At 36.6% G+C, this 19,185-nt stretch overlaps 2 protein-coding genes and 1 long non-coding RNA gene across 5 annotated transcripts in view; 2 read left to right on the top strand and 1 right to left on the bottom strand.

The window, feature by feature from the left end:
* LOC138944139 (CCR4-NOT transcription complex subunit 6-like) overlaps positions 1–19,185 on the top strand; it is a 383,005-nt gene that overhangs the window by 213,888 nt on the left and 149,932 nt on the right. The window lies entirely within an intron of this gene.
* LOC138944181 (uncharacterized) overlaps positions 1–19,185 on the bottom strand; it is a 37,836-nt gene that overhangs the window by 1,306 nt on the left and 17,345 nt on the right. The window contains exon 4 of the long non-coding RNA XR_011448667.1: positions 5,276–5,574. This is a non-coding gene — a long non-coding RNA (uncharacterized lncRNA). The remainder of the gene's footprint in view (positions 1–5,275; positions 5,575–19,185) is intronic.
* The window catches only part of Twin (CCR4-NOT transcription complex subunit 6-like twin), a 219,388-nt gene continuing 216,699 nt past the window's right edge, over positions 16,497–19,185 (top strand). The window contains exon 1 of one of the 2 annotated variants that reach the window (XM_070314959.1): positions 16,497–16,517. The gene's annotated coding sequence lies outside the window, so the exon portion shown is untranslated. The remainder of the gene's footprint in view (positions 16,518–19,185) is intronic. The other variant, XM_070314972.1, reaches the window with a different exon arrangement.

The raw sequence follows: 19,185 nt of genomic DNA, 5'->3' as shown, positions 1-19,185 counted from the left end.
ATCCTTTTTTTTCCATTTTTTACAAGCTTACTTGCACTTTTCCTCCCTCTTCTTTGTATGTATATCATGTGAAAAACTCGGTAGTTTATAATAAGAATTTATAGTAAATTTAGAATAGACTCGTTTTTCGCAAATTTAAAACGCGAATCTTTTGTTTGCTTATTTTAATAAAATTTTTAATTTAACATTTTTTAGTAGTTAAATGTTGGTTCAAAAATTCATTAAAATAAATCTCGAGAAAATTGTTATAGATTTTATTGTACTATATTTTGAAATTTATGCTGCGATAATTTTAATATTAATTTAAATAATGATATAGTTAATTTATTACATTTAAAAAAAAAAAAGGTAAAAATATTTGTATTTTATATATTTTGTTCTGAATTCGCGGAAATTTTGTAATGTGGTCGAAATAACTGTATCATAATTGACCGATTAAATTTTCTCTAAGATAAATAATAATTTTATAATTCTTACAAATCACACGCATATTTAATTCGCAAAGTTTTTTAATGCCAAATATCTCAATAGCACGAATAGAATGAAAGAATAATAAATTTATTATCAATTTCATGAGGGAATGAATATTTTGAAATCCATTAAATACTATATAGTGTATCGTGAGAATTTTATAAAATCACGGACCAAGTTCTATGTTGTCGTAATAAAAAATGAGTAAAGCAAAAGCTAAAAGGAACATTTTGGCCGAAGAATAAAATAATATTGAAAGGGAAATGTTGTTTCGAATCGGAGAGCTTTTTTTATATTCTCCCATTTGAAGATGGGTTCTTCGGCCGGTTTTCGCTATTTTCCGTCACCACCATCATCGCACTACGTTCCAAGACGAAGTTTTAAATGACCAAGTTTCGCCGAGGCAGACCGATGCATATTTACGCGGGTGTCCGTCGTAAATTCGCGAACGAGATTACCGGATAAAAAGCAATATCGGGCGCGCGCGATCGCGAGCTAACCGGACTTGCCGGAGAGTACAAAGTTACTCCGCGGTGGTTTCCGGTAACAACGTTAGTTTATCGACGGTAGCCGTGTGTGTAGAGTACAGTAAGTGCCTTCTCGTTCTCGCGAGAGAGCGGATAGTCGCTTACCTATCTACCTACGACGGAAAAATGGGTTGCGTGAAAAATGCATGGCGATGCACGCGACAACGGGATAGATTTATCGATCGGCAAAAATATGGGACTCGCGCTATTTAAATGGTAATGGAAACGCGGTTTGTACATAATGTCGAGCAGAACGTGGATCATAAATTTTAAATAGAGTCAGGTATATGTATAAGGTATATATATTCTATATCGAAAGCGCCAGCTGATAGTTCAGCCATAAACGATATGACAAATTCTCACATTTTAGATGGAAAAAAAAAAATCAGTTTTGAAAGCAAAAAAATTGATTTAAATGTAAAATTAAATAGATGTAAAAATATAACGTATAGAAATATGAGAAATATAAATTATATAAAAATTAATTAAATTAATGTGTCGATTTTTGTTTATTTAAAATTTTTTTCAAATAATCTGGCAAGTTATTTCGAAGAATTGGATATTGGAACAATTTTGTGAAATTTTCTTTACTTTTATTATTCGCAAAACTATAACATAATTAATTATAGAACCACCTCGCATAGATGATAATTTACAGTGAATTCTATTATCTTTCTCGCGAAGTTTATCACAGGTATCGGTGACAGGTGGAAAGATTTAAGTGAGGGACCATAGGAACGTAAAACTAAAAAATCGACGCTTTTTGCAAATTTACATCGCGCACAAATTGCGGCGACGCGCTAGCGTTAACGCTAATAACGTTAACGGTCCGGTGAGATTAACAGTTATTAAGAAACGTGAGAAAACGTGTTCAAATGGTACATGCTGCACTGCACGCACTCGTGTCGGATATCTTAATAGGCTGAATATGAATACGGCCTCACCGGTAAATCCTGTCGTCTCGTCCCGGAGCGAACGAATAAAAAGCGAATCTTTCAAACGGGCGCACGTACGGCTTGCATATTTCACTACAGAGTATGTATATGTGTATATCCACGTGCATGCTGCATCCTTTTCATCCTCAACTTGTACAATGAAAACTTGCGTCTACTTGAGTCTACCGAAAAGTCAGTCCGCAAGCGGAACGAGAAAAAAGCTCTGCCTTTGCGAGAGCTCGCGTGTAATTAAAATCTTTCCGGTGTAATATTACACGACATTGTTAGGAACGGAAATCTCGAAGGAAATCTCCATCAACGACGGCGAGGTATAGCTTTCGTCGAGAGCTTGCACGGCTGAATGCAACTAACTATAATCCCCGGTAATATTCGAGATTGTGTTGTCGAATCTGATGTCGATCTTTCCGCCGGAAATTTCAATCCGGATGCAGCTTGCATGAAACTCAAAATAATTAATTTTATACAATATTTGTGAATTATTGCGATTTGCGTCTCTGTATAATATCCGATCAGACATTTACGCAAGATTTATAGAAATTAAAATTTTAAGCGAATTTAACATTGTGCGCACACGTTGAATCGATAACTGAATATATATATCGTATACCTCGGAAATACACATTTCCTCTGGTAATATATCAATGCCCGATAGATTTTCATTAAATATCGCATAAATTGTATTATCGATAATATTCGTAGAGAACTAATTGCTCGAAATCATTCTTAATGAAGTGCATCAACAATTTTGTAACAGGCTTAAAGATTAAGCCCTTAAACTATACATGCGCGAGAAGCTAAAATAATGCTTGACTAAATTGCAAGCCGTGCGCTTTACGTTCGTCATGAATAAATAATTCGGGAATTTCCGCGACGACATATCCCGAGAGAGATTTCACTTTATCGCGGCGAAAGAAACAAAAAAGAGGATAAAAGAGCGAGAGAAAGCTTCTCTCTTTCCGCAAAATCTCGCGTATATTTTCCAAGCGATCCGTAAAACTAGCTACTTCATCTCGGTAACGTGAACATACGAATATACGGGCACCTGTAGTATGACAAACCTCAGCATGTCATTCGACGTGAGTGATGAAAAGACGCAATTTGCGAAAGTGCTTATGTGTTTCGGGCTGTTACGCTGCTTCTTTCATTTTGTTGTTATAGGAATCTGAATAACATCATCGATCGCTTACACTATATGATTATAAGTGTATTGCTTCAACTAGAATAACGTTGCTTTATGTATAATCCGGCCAAAATATTAGAATAAAATCGAAATAGTAAAAATATGATTATTGCATTGTGCAACGTACATTATTTATTATTTTATTGAAACTCAAAAAAAAAAAAGAAAAAATTGAACCATATAATATTTTATTAAATTTATTACTGTCATAATCACATTCGTAAACCTCTATTTTGTTATCATCTCAGGAAACGCAATAATAATTCAAATTAATAATACATATTAATATCAGGAATATAACCGAATTAAAACTGACTCTATGACGAGACGAAGAGAAAATATATCCCTATCGCGAATTAATTGATACGTAAACGTTTATTTTACACAGTCGCGTCGGATATATCGCTCGTAAAAGTTCAAAACGCCCTTAAGAAGGCTTTTGTGCCACGCTTCCTTGGAAGCTGCGCGAGAAGCACTGCATATAATCCGCGAAGATGACGTCGCTTTCGCCGACGGAAAATATATATATATTCCACCGTGACACGTGGAAAATTCCCGCGAGTATTAAAATATTTTACCTTGCGGCCGCGTGCAATGCCGGAGAAATTCCTACTCAAGCAACCCCTAGCGACGTTCTTCACTTGCTTCGAGAGAGTAGCTTTTAAGAAGCGTTCGATATAACGAACCTTATGATAATTTTTTTTAGGAAAAGAAATGAGGGAGATTGAAAATTATGTCCACTATATAATATTTCCATTTTCTTTTCCTAAGTTTTTATTATATATATATATATATATATATATATATATATATATATATATATATATATGTAACACGTGGAATAATTTTAGCTTGATATGTGAATATAAATAAAAATTTTTTTATTTTTCGCCGATATGTAAGCTCCAATATTTAATAACGTCGACATTGAATAGTTCCATGATTCCTATAATCAAAATGTATGCAATATGGTCGATTGACATAACACTTTTGAGAACTGCCTGTTGCAAAGTTCGTTACGAGTGCAATCGACAGGTACGTGTACCTCGGGTCCGACGACTTACAATATGCAAGAGAGAGCGTTACCAGGGAAGATTAAAAGTCACGCACGATGGACGGCGACTTGAACCATGGCGGATGTCGATATCGACTGGCATTAATGTCAAGCGCAAAGTCGAGGTCGTTGCGCGCGACAAAACACCTTTTCTCTCACACTCTCTCTTTCTCTCTCTCTCTCTCTCTCTCTCTTCTTTCATCCGCGCCGTCGTCGATCGCGAGATGGGTCGTTGATCGGGAAAATGTCGATAGCTGTTTATAACTTGCAGCGCCATTTCCGTAAGCGTGTCAATGGCACGTCAGAAAGACATAGTATATTATAAGATAATCGATTGCCTGACTTTCTGCAGAATCTCGATGCCGCGCGTTGACATTTAAATTGCATCTGCACGAATTTCGCGTCGCGAATGGCGTGCAAATATCGAGAGCGCGATTTTCCCGAACATTAATCGGTCCGTAAAACTTTTATCTCGTAGAAATATGAAGCTCCGGGTCCTTTATATTTATTTCTATATGTGCTAAAAAAATTTATCTCTCTGAATTTCCACGTCTAATAATATGACTGTTTAAAGCTTGGAATTAAAATTTCCAATTAAAAAAGAAATTACATTTAATATTAATATTAATATTCGAAATGTAATATCGTGGAATATTTGAGCATTAAGCTTATATTTAAAAAATCATCTCGTAATACAAGAGATATTTACAAATGATAAATATGTGAATTTTTATTCAAGCTCTCGTTATTGCAACGGTCGTCATCGAGGGTGGGCAAGAATTTCTTTTTTGATATAGGCAAAATTAAACGAATAGCGCTGAATTATAAATGATAGAAACGCATTATGATGCGAATGGAAGAGGAAAGCGAAGCAGGCCAAGATTGGTCGTCGGGAATAGTTCAACGGACACAAAACTGCATTGTGGACCCTCGTTAACATTGGCGAAAGAAGATGGAGAGTCATCGCAGTAACTGGGCCGCCCCGTTTCGTTGTCTTTCCGTTTCCATTCGCCCAATGTTTTTCAACGCTACGTCTCGCGGCAAACATAATATCCGCATGGGCCTCGAAAGAGGATAAAGTACTTACCCCGGTTTGCGCGGCACGGCCAGCTGGATTAATCGTCGCGCGTGTTTGAACGTAGCAACATGGATGCAACGCCGGGGAAGACGACGTCGCAGTAAACCCCGGGTGATTTGCAGGTTTTGCATCGGAGTGCGGCGCGGATTGTTTTAATCCGCTATGCGAGTGGGAAGACACAGTCTTGAAAATCGCACCGCGTTGCACGACAGGGACGATCATCGTCGTGACATATCGCCGGCTTATTCATTTGCATATTACAACTAGCCTCCTACGGTTGTAATCGCGGTAAACATAATGGCGCGCCTCTGCAAAACGCAACAAAGTATACAGGGTTATAAATTATTTGGCTAAACTTGATGTAGCACGAGTGAATATTGTATATATTATGTGTACCTATATATATACAGGATGAGTTATAAGTATGTTTTAAAACTTTGTGAGCGTGTTCCTGGATAAAAAGTATGAACAAATGTTTCTATGAATATTAGACCGAAAATGTTTCGTTATCGAAATAATGAACGGAAATAGTATTGCATTTCACCATACGTGAGACGAATATCACTCATTTCTTCAAATGAAAACATTTTCTACACTGTTAAGTAAATTAATAAATCAATATTAATACTGCTCGGTTGAACTATCTCAAGAATACTGACTTGATTGTAGGTATATGTTATTATTTTTGACTCAAGTACAAGGGCTTACTTGAAATCTCCTTCCCCTTTCTTTCAATAGGTCGTAGGTCGTAATAGCGTGTGCTGGTAAACAAATATTATCCTACAATCAAAACACAAGAGACACAATATTGTGGAAAGAAAGAATGTGATCTGAAAAAGTCAGTTATTATAAAATCTATTTGTATTTATATTTTCAATAATAAAATATTTTATTATTAATTTTATTATGTTATAATTATTTATATAAATATAAAGCTTCTAATATTCTTTTTTTTCTCTTTCTCTCTTTTTGTCAAACGCTATATTTCGAAAGTCAACTTTTTCAAATAATACATTGTGCGGTTAAACAACGAATATTAATGTCAGATACTAATTCACGTAATCCTCCGTTTCTCTTTACATGAATTTAAAACGATATGGAATATGCAATTTGTCGGAAAATCTATACACAAAAGTTGCCTCAGAAAGTTTATCTCGATTCGAGTACAATAATTGACTGAAATGTCTGACTTTTAATAATTAGCGAATTTAATTAACGCAATGTAATACATAGTTGAATCAATTACGTGTCTTCGCGCCATGTTGGAATATCGAATATCCCGCGTAAAGCAGCGTGATGTAGGGTGACGTAACGTGACGTAACATCTTCTTCCCTGGACAAGGATGCGCGGACACGAATTAGTAATTTTCACGTAATCCTTTATTTTTTTTTTATATATGTCTAAAATGATATAAAAATACGCAATTTGTCAAGAAGATCTATACATACAATTAGTTATCTCGAGAAGTTTAGTTTGCATTCGTACGCGATTATTTCGACGTATATTTGATGCGTACCGATCAGCGAAAATAATTAATGCCTCTCGGCACAAGCACACTTTATTCGATAAAAATGAATAGTACGCGCGGATTAATGCCAAAGTAAGTCGATTCGAGTACCGTGCAAGTGTCATAAGACGTCAACGTTGAAACATAATCTAGAGTATCGAGAGCGTATTGAATCGCCGATGAACTTCCATGTGATTGAATATCGGTAGTGCCGCGAATATATTAATATTATCAGTTATGTATAACGAGAATATCAAGTGCCGTATCAAATGTCGCGATGATTTCTAAATATCCATAAATTGCGCACGTATTGAGAATATCGAGAGTACCAAATCGAATGTGAATTGCGTGCGATTATTATTTTCTACAATTTATTTATCTATGTAAATTGTCGCGAATGTTGAACCGGTGTATCTACAGATTACTATTCTTTGCAATCATCCGAAGTTATCGAGCAATACATCGAATAGATATCAAGATATTTCTCTTTCTCTAATAATAAATATTAGCTATAAGTCATACAAGTCAGAAAAGTTTATATATATATATATATATATATATATATATAAACAATAGATAATTATAATTATATTTGCTAGAGAAATATTATATAAAATTTGCCAAATATTAATATTTATAATAATATAAAAAATCTTTTTCGGAAATTAATTTTTAATTTTTACATGATAATGCCATTATTAAATTTGTGAACAAAAAGTTTTAAAATACTTTTACAGATATTTAGCAAATACGTTGCGTATGCATTTGTAAATATTGTATCTTATACTTACATAAGATCTTTCGAATTTTTCTATTATTTTTTCTCCGGTTTCACAAGTGTCATTGTAATTTTTTATTGAAATAAAAAATCGAAAAAAATATCAAAAGAAAAGTAACGATGCCGAGATACTTCTATACGTGCGCTTGTTATAAACTCGTAAATTCGTAAATCAATATCGTTGTTGGATCTCGTAATAAAGCAATTATCATGCTTCGTGTTCTCCGAAAAGGAACAGCGTACGCCGCAATCGATATGAAACGACGGAGACTTATTGATCAAACTGCCTTTAACCAAGAACGCTTGACTGATTTCGCTAGACGATCCGATCGCGGGGTATCTATCGGGTCGAATCAGCGGCGCATAAAAGTTCCCAGTCCTCGATCGTTCTCTCAATTCTGTCGCGGTCGCCGGTAAACGATGAAAGTTCCGGCAGGATGCAGTTTCCAATCAGTCAGGCGAATCCGAGGCGGCGTTGGCGGTTCCGCGAATTGGCCGCAGATTCCCATGCCATACTCTACTTTACTTCACTTTTGCCTTTCGTCCAGAGAGCCGGGCATACATTCGCAAAGACTCTTTCTTTGCGGAGAAAATTTATCTTATCGCGTGTAGCGAGTTTATAGCATAGTTTAGCTGACTAGGATAGCTAGTTTGATTCGAAATGTTATATAAAAAGGTTAATTTTGCAAATTCGCAAAAATGCGCGTATCGTATCAATTAATTTTGCGGATAATTTTGCAATATAAATATGACGTATAAAAATTAATGAGAAAAAAATATTTAATTTCCGTTTTTTTGAATTGTTTTTCTGAAAAAGATTTCGAGAAACAATATAATTCTTTTATATAAATATAATACTATTTTATAATTTTCTGAAATATAAGAATAATAAAAAAGATAAAAGAATGCAATTTTATAATAATAATTATAAATTATTATAGAATACACAAACATATTTAATTATATATAAATTAATTAAATATATTAGAAAAAACAGTGAAATTATTCAATAATATCAAAGATACTGTTATTGTTTATTACAGTTATTATTATTGCAATTAATTATTATATAACGTTATTAAAATATTATATTATTTATTAATTACTACAAATTATATTTACCATTGCTTTTACATAAAAGGAAAATAGTAATGTTTAAAACACGGCATTTCTAAAACCGCAATATGGAGAGCAGTATATTTGCCTTCGAGAAGCGTGATACTCTTGTGTCGAATATAATATTAACATTTTATTAAACATCTCGCCCCCTCCGTCGTCGGTGAGTTAAAGCGGCCGATTTGCATAGTCATGCCACATTATAAGCTTGGAAAGCCGCACCCGGCAACCCATTCGTCGCTTTGCTCGCGTTGCTGGCCTGCTGCTAGCTCGTATCTACACTTAGAGTACTCGTATTACAATGCCATTCGCAACTAGCGCGTGACTTATTACTCCGAGCCGAGAAGTCATTCCGAAGTTTAACTGCTCCACCCATCCGGCAACTGTCACGATGGCGGCTTCCAGTGCGCGATTAGGACTGCTACGTGTCGAGACAATCTCTGCATCAACGACGATCTCAGCGGAATACTACTTTATTGGAGTCACGGTCTTTTATAAAATAGTTTTGAAATATAGCATATTATTTGACTTACGAATTTCAAGTAATTTATAAGTTATTCAAAATTAATATAGTTATATTATTATAAGGTTATTATAATATATGCGTAACAATAATTAATTACAAGTGCTATAGATTTTGCCAAGCTAAGTAGACTCTCGTTAAATCTAGAAGCCTTATAAAACGTTTCACGATAATCGATATTGATAGCAGAGAATTATCAATAAATAGCCAAGCGATCATTGCTAAGGTATCGGAGCGTTCGAAGCTAAAGTATCGATACTTCTCCAATATCGGAATACCGTTAACCGGTTCTTTAAATCGGATAGTTTTCGCGATGGGCTTCCGACGAAAGTTCCGATGGCAGCTTTGCTCTTTACCATCGGTGTCGAGAGGACGTTTTTCGAAGCGTGAATTTAATCGAGCTTCCTATCGAGCGGCCAGATAGGCTTTTAAAGGTAAGATCCGCCGTCTTCCTGGTACATAAATCCTACGGCGATCCTCTTCTCCACGTCAGGCCATAACCCTGAATACGTTCTCGCGAGAGCGAGACACGCTTCGCTACCGCTTCGAGTGAGCGCAGGTGGTGTTATGCCCCGCAACGGTTTCTCCGCAGACTTACCGCGCGCGTCCGCATCCGGAAATTGCTTGTCCGCGGCTACCGGTATCCGCCAACTCGAATCCAACGACACCCTCTCAGTATGACGGATATTCATGTTCGGTAGCCCGAAAGGATAAGAAGCCCATCTTACAATATATCAACTATGTATTAGGCCTTTTATTCACGTGTCAAAAAAATATACGTTTAAAAAGAATATTTATTGATAATAATAAATATACTAGTAAATATAAATATATCTTTTCTAAAACTATATTGCTTTTGTAATAGTATTTTATAATAGTATTATCAAAATTATAAATATCGATATAAATATATGAGGGAGAAAGAGATTTTTTTTATATAAGAATTAATTATGATATAATTTATATAAGAATTAATTATCTCGCATTTTATATAAATTTGTAAAATAACATATATAAGAAAATATTAATGTTATATTTTATATACGTAAACTTGAAATAATACGGATGAATAAAATTAAAGCTATTTTTGAATAATGGAAAATTCTCAAAAATATCTGAAATGTAACTGCCTTGAATTTATTATATGTATATAAATACATACAATATATATTACATAAGCAATCGTTATATACACAATATCATCGCCTTAATTGTTTTCTGTTTAATATATTTATTTTTTCTTTTCTCTCTTACACGATTAAAAAAGATAATAAATTTTATCCTTTTATTTCTCTTTAATGATTTAGATTGTGATTTGTTAAGTACAATATTTTTAAAAAATAATCTCTTAATATATTAAACAAACAATGAGTATGAATAATGAGTATGAGTATGATTAATTGCATAATATCTATTATTCGAGGCTTATAAAAATGTATTATGAATCGGAAAAAATTACTCTAACGATTTGCAGCCACCTAAATATTTTCTCTCTATAAAAACTGTCGCTTTTTTTATCTAGCCATATTGAACAAAGACGGATTAAATACGGAATCCCGCGGACAATCTATTATCGAGCTTTCGAACGATTCTTTTTCGAGAGCTGCCCTTTAAAAAGTTAGGTGCCAGTGGTAACATTCTAGCAATCAATTACCGTTTCAATCGTCGCCGTTCCGCAATCCTGAAACGAATCCGGATCTGCAGTACTCCGTCATTAATTAACCTCTTCTCTGCGCACTGAATAAAAGTTCTTTGTTTCTGCACGCCAAGTTTCTGTTGTTGCGTCTTGCCTGTTAGTCGTCACGATTGTTTTCGAGAGAGAAAAATGTTGATTCTCTTTGTTGCTCTTCCCGACAGCGCACAGCGCGAAAATAACAATTTCAAACACAGCTCGTTGTAATTCGCCGCAATCAGTGCGTTACCATTACTATACGATACTTGTACTTTTTATTTAAATCTCTCTTTTCTCAGCTTACGATTCTGTCTCTCTTTCTTCTTTATTTTTTGCTACGAATTTACATTCGCACGCTATTAAGCTTGAGAAATATCTTAGGTAAATATGAAATCATGATTAATAATATATACCATACATATAACTTTTAACATGAATATAGGGGTACGAGGTCAATATAGATATAAGACACAGTACATAAATTGTGAATATTAATCAGTTGCGAAACGAGGACAACGTGAGCTTTGCACAGAATTCGTTGTTCTTATCGCCACGGGATTCTCTCGACATCTCTATTACCGTCGTACAATTAGGTGAGAACGGTAAGCGGACTGACGTTTGTTTCTGCTGCTAATTGTCGACGAGTGTTTGACGTAACGGGAGCAACGCGAGCTCTCGTGTCCCAGAAACCGTGCGCGAATTTACGCTAATTATACAAGGTACATTTTTCCATACGATTTTTCGAGGTTAGTCGATAAAGGTAATAGATATTGTATAAAGAAATTAAAAGATTATTTTAAATAAAACGAGAGTAAAATAATATTAATGCAACAGTTTTCCGTCTTGATTGGATTTATAGAGTGATCCATTAAATTTGAAACATTAAATTTATAGGATATTTATTTCTTCTGAAAGTAAGTTACATTTATGCGCTTCTCTATAATAATAATAATAAAAAAAAAAATAAAAAAAAAAATTTATTTCGCGTCGCTCGTAAAATTGTATCATTTTGTTTATGAATTTTGTAGCTGAAAAATTAAGAATTAAATTTACATTATTCGTTCCACGCGACTTTTTTCACTCCTCTAATATCCTTTTTGTATTTTTCTGCTGATCGCACACGTCTTTCTCTCATTATCCTGTCGCAAAGTTTTGCCCGTGCTACCCACGCGCGACAGGAAGGACCCGTTGGCGACCGGGTAATACCCGTATAACAGTATTTGTTGCCCGGGTTCGGTCTTTCTCTTTCTGTCTATCCCTCTCTCTCGATCGCCTCTCCACCCATAAATACATACGCACAATGCGTCGTTAGACGATCGCTCGGCCCCCGGAAATAGACCGTGACCGAATGCTGCACCCGAGACAATCCCCGGAAGAGCGCTCAGACAACCACCACCATACCGCTACCACCGGAAGGTTAACCACCGACGACGTGCCTATCTGTCTGCGCGCAGAAGCACGAGTCTCTCTTCTCCTCCTTCTCTACATTCTCCCTTATCTCCGGCTTTCTGGATCGCCTAACGGAAGCCCGTATTAAGTTACGCTCTAAAGATACCGCTGGCCATCTTGCGACGACGATATACTCTATAAAGGTTAGGCGTCCGCCTCTGATTAGTGCCGCGGATGGAACAAAAACGTCGGCATATTCGAGTCAAGTAGCTTTAATGCGGCAAACCTCTCTTATCATAGAACGGTATTTCGTCTTTGGGATACGTTACTATTGATTATGAAATCACCGAGTAATAATCGCGAAAACATGTCAACGCGCGACTTCCTCGCTTAGATAAATGTCGTCTAGGAAAACTCTAACGTAGTTAACGATATCTAGAAACGGAATTCTGCACGCGAGAATCGTTTAAAATTATCTTAACTTAAAAATGATTAAAATGATAGATGATATCGGTAACGCGCGCGCGCGAGGAGAGAGGGAGAGTTTGTCGGGCGAACGTGTAATTTGCACCGATTATATATAGCGGTTTCTCTCAGCGGCAAAGATACAGAGCAAATAGACCGCGCGCATTGTAAGAAGTGCTCTAAGACATTAGGGCGCCGAGACGTGATCCGAGCGCGCTATTAAAAGGTAATGGCGAAATAATACATAGCGGAATTACATTCCGCTGTACAAGCCCCGACGCGTCAAGGATTTTGCCGGTATATCATTACGAATCGCCCGGAGAAACATCGCGCTGCGGTAACACCTAGTCCCAACGTGATACGTTCGTCCGCGCCCCTGTTCTTAATTAGCACCCCGGAGGGATACCTTATTACCTCTCATTGTGTACCCTCGACGCAAAAGGGACGCTGATAGCCGGGATGCGCGAAATCCGTGCCAGAGGACGACTGACGGCCTGCAATTTCTTACTTCAGCGACTCTTCGACGCTCATTACTCTATGTTTTGTTAAACCGTATAAGTACGGCTCGCGTAATAATTTTCCCTTTTGAACGCGATAGTCTCGTAATAATGAGCACGAGAGACGTAATAATCAATGATCAGCGTTCGCGGTAAATACATCACTTCTTCGATCGTTTCGTTCGTACGATCGAACTCTCCATTCATCCGTCAAGATAAATCGCACACTGTACACACGTGCGATTGGACGTTCGCACTTTCCCATTTATCGCGCCGCCTACTCTTATCCTACGATTCCCTTTGGCAGCGCGATGATTATTATAAACATCGTTTAATACGATGCAGGTGTATTCTGAGATAGGTTGTCATCATGAGCGATGAAGATGACAATGATTTCGAACGATCGCCGCAGAAGAAGAGAGATAGTACTTTGCTAATTAATTTCTTTCCTCTTCTCATTTGCATATCTCGCGGCTTTATAGTTATTATCGGTATGTATGTATGTATGTATGTATGTATGTGTGTAGCGGCTATACTAGAATTTCCCAATTAATATACGATTGCCTGCGTCTCGAGAATCGACGCGAGAGCCGCCGCCGCCGCCGTAATCTTTGCTCGATGTTTAATGTCTTCGGACGTATTGGGACTCGCCAACACCATACCGGATTCACGGCTCCCGATACACCACTGTGCATAATGCGTGTGTTATTACGTTTATCATAGGTACATTTACCTGAGGCGAGGCGAGAATGTGCATGCGCGAGTCGCGTGATGGTAGAGAAACAATTTCCTAGCCTGGGTCCTAATTAATGCGCGCTGCAGCGTAACCGCCAGCCCGGGATCGTGATCGAAGACGTTGTCGTTGGCGTGTGTGTGCGGTCGCGCGCAAACGAATTAAACATTGTTGCTAAATTAATGCCGCCTATCGGCGTAATTAATGCCCGACGGAGAGCTGGACATTTTTCGCCGGGATATCTCGTGTCGGGCGCAAAGCATAGCACGAGCGTCATGTTGCTTGCGTTATCGCGGCCGAACTCTCGCGGCATGTTTTGCGTAATACTACCCGCGGTTCGCCATTAAACTCGTTCCAATTTAATTAAAGCTCGTATTTCGATGCGCATTTCGATCTTACAATATGAACTTTTCAAGTATTTGACGAAATTTATTATTTTACAGATGTAATCTATCGTTCTAATACTAGAAATTTTATTTTACGTTTTATTAAAAATATTGTTTTAATCGCGCAATTTATTCTTTTTTTTTTTCTTTTTTTTCCCCATCGGTTGGAATATGTTTGAAAATTTTATTTACAGCATTTCGCGCGATGTTTATAAAGTATTTGTTTACACAGACGAAACTCTCGCGCGAAACAATTATAGAGAACTGAATGCTGAATCTTCGTTGAACATCAGTCAGTCGCGGCGGCATTACGGTAACTTTAACCGCGCTGCATTAACATTCAATGGGCGGCGCCGCGACGCGACGGCACTATTCTAAATTACTCCAATAGGAAATAACAACTGGGTCAAACCGCCATGCGGCGACGATTACCGACGTATCCGAAAATTCTCGCGGAATATTTCGGCGAACAACCGCATTCGCGCAGGTAACGTTTGCTTTATTTTCCGTCGAAGGTAGAAAGATTTTTTTTAAACTTTCGATGATGGGAAGAGAAAGGGGGATAAACCTGGTATTTTGTGAGAAGTTTCGGGCGCGCCCGAAGGAGCAGTTTTCCGGACAGGAACTACTTAACTATAACGCATTCGCAACGCCGCTCGTATATGCAAGTAGTAAACCGTACTTTTGTTCACTCTCTCTCTCTCTCTCTCTCTCTCTCTCTCTCTTTCTTTATCTCTCTTACAATTTGGAGTTTCGTACTTCGTTATGGAACTTGAACGCTCGTCTTTCCGAAGTCGTGCTACGGGCTTTGTTTTCAGTTAACTCGCGGAGTAACCGCCCAAAGTTGGAGCGCCGCCGCGGGTTTAAGAGGCTACCGCCGCTATGTCGGCTGCGCGACGTAAATTTCGTTTCCTCCGGTTATTGCGATTATCCGCTTTATAGGAATTAAGTCACGGATATATAGACAGGGTATTCATTATGCTGCATTATTATAAAATATACAAGACATCATCACAGATGTAACGCGCGACCTTTTTCTATGTGTCCTTTGACGAGAATCCAAATTTTTATCTCTCTCTTTATAATTTCTCAATATAGATTTATTAGATAATATTATCAAAGATAAAAAATAAAATTTAAATAATATTTATTTATGAAAATGAGATTTTTAATTAATTATACAGATTTCAACTATCGCATAATTTTGGAAATTAAAAATATCAGATTCAGGAGGTTAAATAAAAATTAATACACGAATTAAAGATGCGAGAAGTCATACTTGACGAAAAGCATGAGCGTAAATATTGCATTCATGAAACAAGAGAATTCAGTACCAAATTAACTACAATATTCTGAGAATAATTGAAAAAGCAGTAATATCATTGTTAGCGGGTAAAATATGCGAGAATACTTCGCAGAAATAGCTCGTTTAGCTTACTTACGTTCGGAAAATGGAGCGTAGTCGTAGCGTATGAGTATACGGAATTAAGTTTCATCGTTCAACAGCAACGGGAGATTTATGCTCGGCTCGGGGTTAAGATAGCAACTATTCCGTAGGCGTCTGTCCTAATTCCAGGTATAATTGCTTTTCTCTCGGGCATTTAACCGGGACGAGCGGCGGCGGTGGTGGTGACGGCGAAGGAAGTATCTCGCAGTGTGTATGCAGCGTGAAAATCCAGGGCGTGGACGAGAAATGCCAAGACAATGCGTTTCATAGCGCGAAGCGCGGGCGAGCGGGCAACTCGGCGTAGATGAAGATTATGCCAGTGATCTTTTAATTAGCCCATTTTATTTCTCCAACGTTGCTTTAAAGAGGCCGCCGCCAGAGATACACCGTAATAATGGAATATGCGCGCTGCGTTTTGTACTCCCGACAATGAGCTATTTTTCAAAAATATGTTTACGAATTTTAAAGACTACTGAGATTTTGCAAAGCACGAAGCACAAAGCATCATATAGCAAATTAACATAAATTAAGCTAGAAGAATTAATATGTCTCTTTTTTCCTTTTTCAACCAATATAATGGATTCATTTTTCAAATATAAAAATAGATAAAATATTAAAAGAGTAAGATGATGAAAAATATTTCTATACATTAATATAATGTTATAACCGTGAATTTAATTTTTTTTTGTTTTGTTTTAGGTATGTGATCGAGAAAAATTTTCAAAGGAACATTTGTGGTGAGCGAATTAGCATAATCTTTATCATTGCATGTCGTATCATTTGGAGAGAATAATTGCGATAGCGACGTGCATTTTTATTCCGTTTAATTCTAAAGATTCGCGATGTAGGTGGCCGGCACTGACCTATCGTAAATATTCCGGACATTAAGTCCGAATTATGTATCACTCTTAATATTCTTTGCTGCCGAGAATTCTTTGTAATCCTCGCGCGACCCCATCATTCTACGACGGTTTAATTTCGAATTTGGCACGGTTTCAATAGCATTTGTTGTCGCTGCTGCTGTCGCGGCGAAGCCTTCATGGCTTAATTTTGTGTGACAACGTATGAATATCCGAACTTTAAATTCGCCGATGAGTCACAATTTATCACTCGGTTTTATCTTCTTAATCTATAAGTTTTGCATGAACATACTTTAGGAAATCGTTAAAAGTGCACGTTTCGATATTTTTAATATATTTAGTCCATGAAAACATTATTAATACAATTGGCATAGATCTAGAGAGTATAGTTTAAACTTTAAACTATGAAGAGTTGTTATTTATTAAAATTACAATAACTTATATATAATAGTATAATAAAGTATAATAATAATTAAACGATGCGTATATAAACAGTTAAATATTTGAAAAAGAAATTTAAATAGAAATTGTTAAAATAAAAATTTTAAAAATTAAATATCTCTAAAATAGAGATATTTAATTTTGTGACTATTTAATTGATTAGAAATTAAATTATCCAACTTTACTCTTCAATAAATAATTAAGTATCGATTTTCACTTTATTTCATACCAGTAATTTCTGATAAATAACGTGCGAACTTTGCGCTTTCGGAAAGAAATGTCCAATTGAATATTTTATTGAATATTTTACTTCTTGTCATACACGTAAGACACATTTATTTCATACTTTTGCACGCGTAGATACATGCACGACTTTTGATATCGATGTTTATTTCGAGCTAAATATGCATTTTGTCGTGTTTTCGTCTCTTAGTTTTTGTTTCTTCCCGTTGTTTCTACGCTAATAATAAAAACTCAACGACGAAAGAACATTGGATATCTTCTCGTTTTTCCCCGTTACGGCATCCCACGCATTTCAATATTTCCGTCAATAGAGCAACTCTATGCACGGTTCTCGAGAGCCGTGTGATCGCGCATATACGCGTTATTTTTTTGCGTCACTCTTGAACCTGTATTCCATGCGTGCCATTCTCGGTTTCCGCGCAAACACTTCCCAGCAAAACCCAATTTTCATTTTACGGATGACATGTGGAGCCGAGTGCTACGTTGAAAGTTACAGTGGAATTAAAAGTATAGAAATTATACGAAGAGAGATAGAAAAATGTATTTATTAGAATTCCAAGCTAATTCTGTGAAAACGCACTGACAGAATATAAGAACATAAAGTAGCTTACTATTTATAAATAGTAGATTTAAAGGGATTTAATTTAATAGCAGTTTTTTCTGAACATGATATGATATTTAATGGATGAAAGGACAGTCAGATGAGCAGTTAGAAAAAAGTAGTATTGAAATAAAAGTTGCAAGTATAAATATAAACGTAATTATTTATTTCAAAAGAATTTTGATATGAATAAGAATTAAGGGGTTTATGATTAATTTCCTAATTTGTGATATTAATAATTTGATTGATTGAAATTTAATTTCGTCAAATGATATTTTCCAATTTCATGCGTAAACCAACAATTAAGTAATTTTGATAAATTATTGCCGCAAAATTAATCCGCTTGCTTATCTGAATTGTAAACATAGACAAATATTATCAATTACATTAGCAACTAATTAATCTTGAATCGTGCGCTTGCTCACGAAGCGGCATAATTAAATAGCAGTCGGGTTTAACGGAGACAATCGACAAACTTAATAATTTCGAGATTGTCATTAATCTATACGAGAATTTAAAAAATGAATGCTACATCGTGCAAATCGTAATATCATTTAAACAGTGCGAACCGAATAAAACTCGAAAATAAAATATCAGAGAGACATTGATAATGAAAAATGATTTCAGAAAAATAAAATTTTAAATCTTTTTAACTTCTTTATATTTTATCACTCCAATATTTTTTGCACTATTAAAAATTAATGTAACATTCACGCGGAATGACATTATTCACGTCGCGCTGGCGCAAATAGCAGGATCAAAAAATGATAAAGTTTAAATTTGCATTCGTGTTTCGATGTAGATGTAAATAAATGCCGGCGTGATACATCGGCATGATGTAAGTAGTGTTAATAGGCGGGTTCTAAGCCGGGTCCTCTGAGGGGGGGTGAGGGGCGAGGGGAAACCGCGCGGGCGAGGGGGCATGACGTCACGCGGGCGGATGGGGATTTTGGAGGCGCGGGGTCCGCGGAGAGGGGGAGGGGACCGCGGCGGAACGGTAGGCGCGGGGTCCGCGGAGAGGGGGAGGGGACCGCGGCGGAACGGTAGGCGCGGGGTCCGCGGGGAAGAGGGAACGCGAAGGTACGACGCCGCAGCGCGGTGTATTACAAAGGGTGAGTGTCGATGTCCGACAGCTATAATTTATTATAAACAATATAAACAAATATCATCTCACACTGCACTATTGCACGTGCGGCATTGTTGAATTTCGTAGAAAGATTATTGCACGTGCGGCATTGTTGAATTTCGTAGAAAAATGAT

This window comes from Polyergus mexicanus, unplaced genomic scaffold, assembly GCF_030449975.1.
Source record: "Polyergus mexicanus isolate NDT 795.1 unplaced genomic scaffold, iyPolMexi1.0 SCAF_2, whole genome shotgun sequence".
Classification (NCBI taxonomy): Eukaryota; Metazoa; Arthropoda; class Insecta; order Hymenoptera; family Formicidae; genus Polyergus; species Polyergus mexicanus.
The sequence above is the reverse complement of the archived record's forward strand: the minus strand, read 5'-3'. Positions and strand labels throughout refer to the sequence as shown.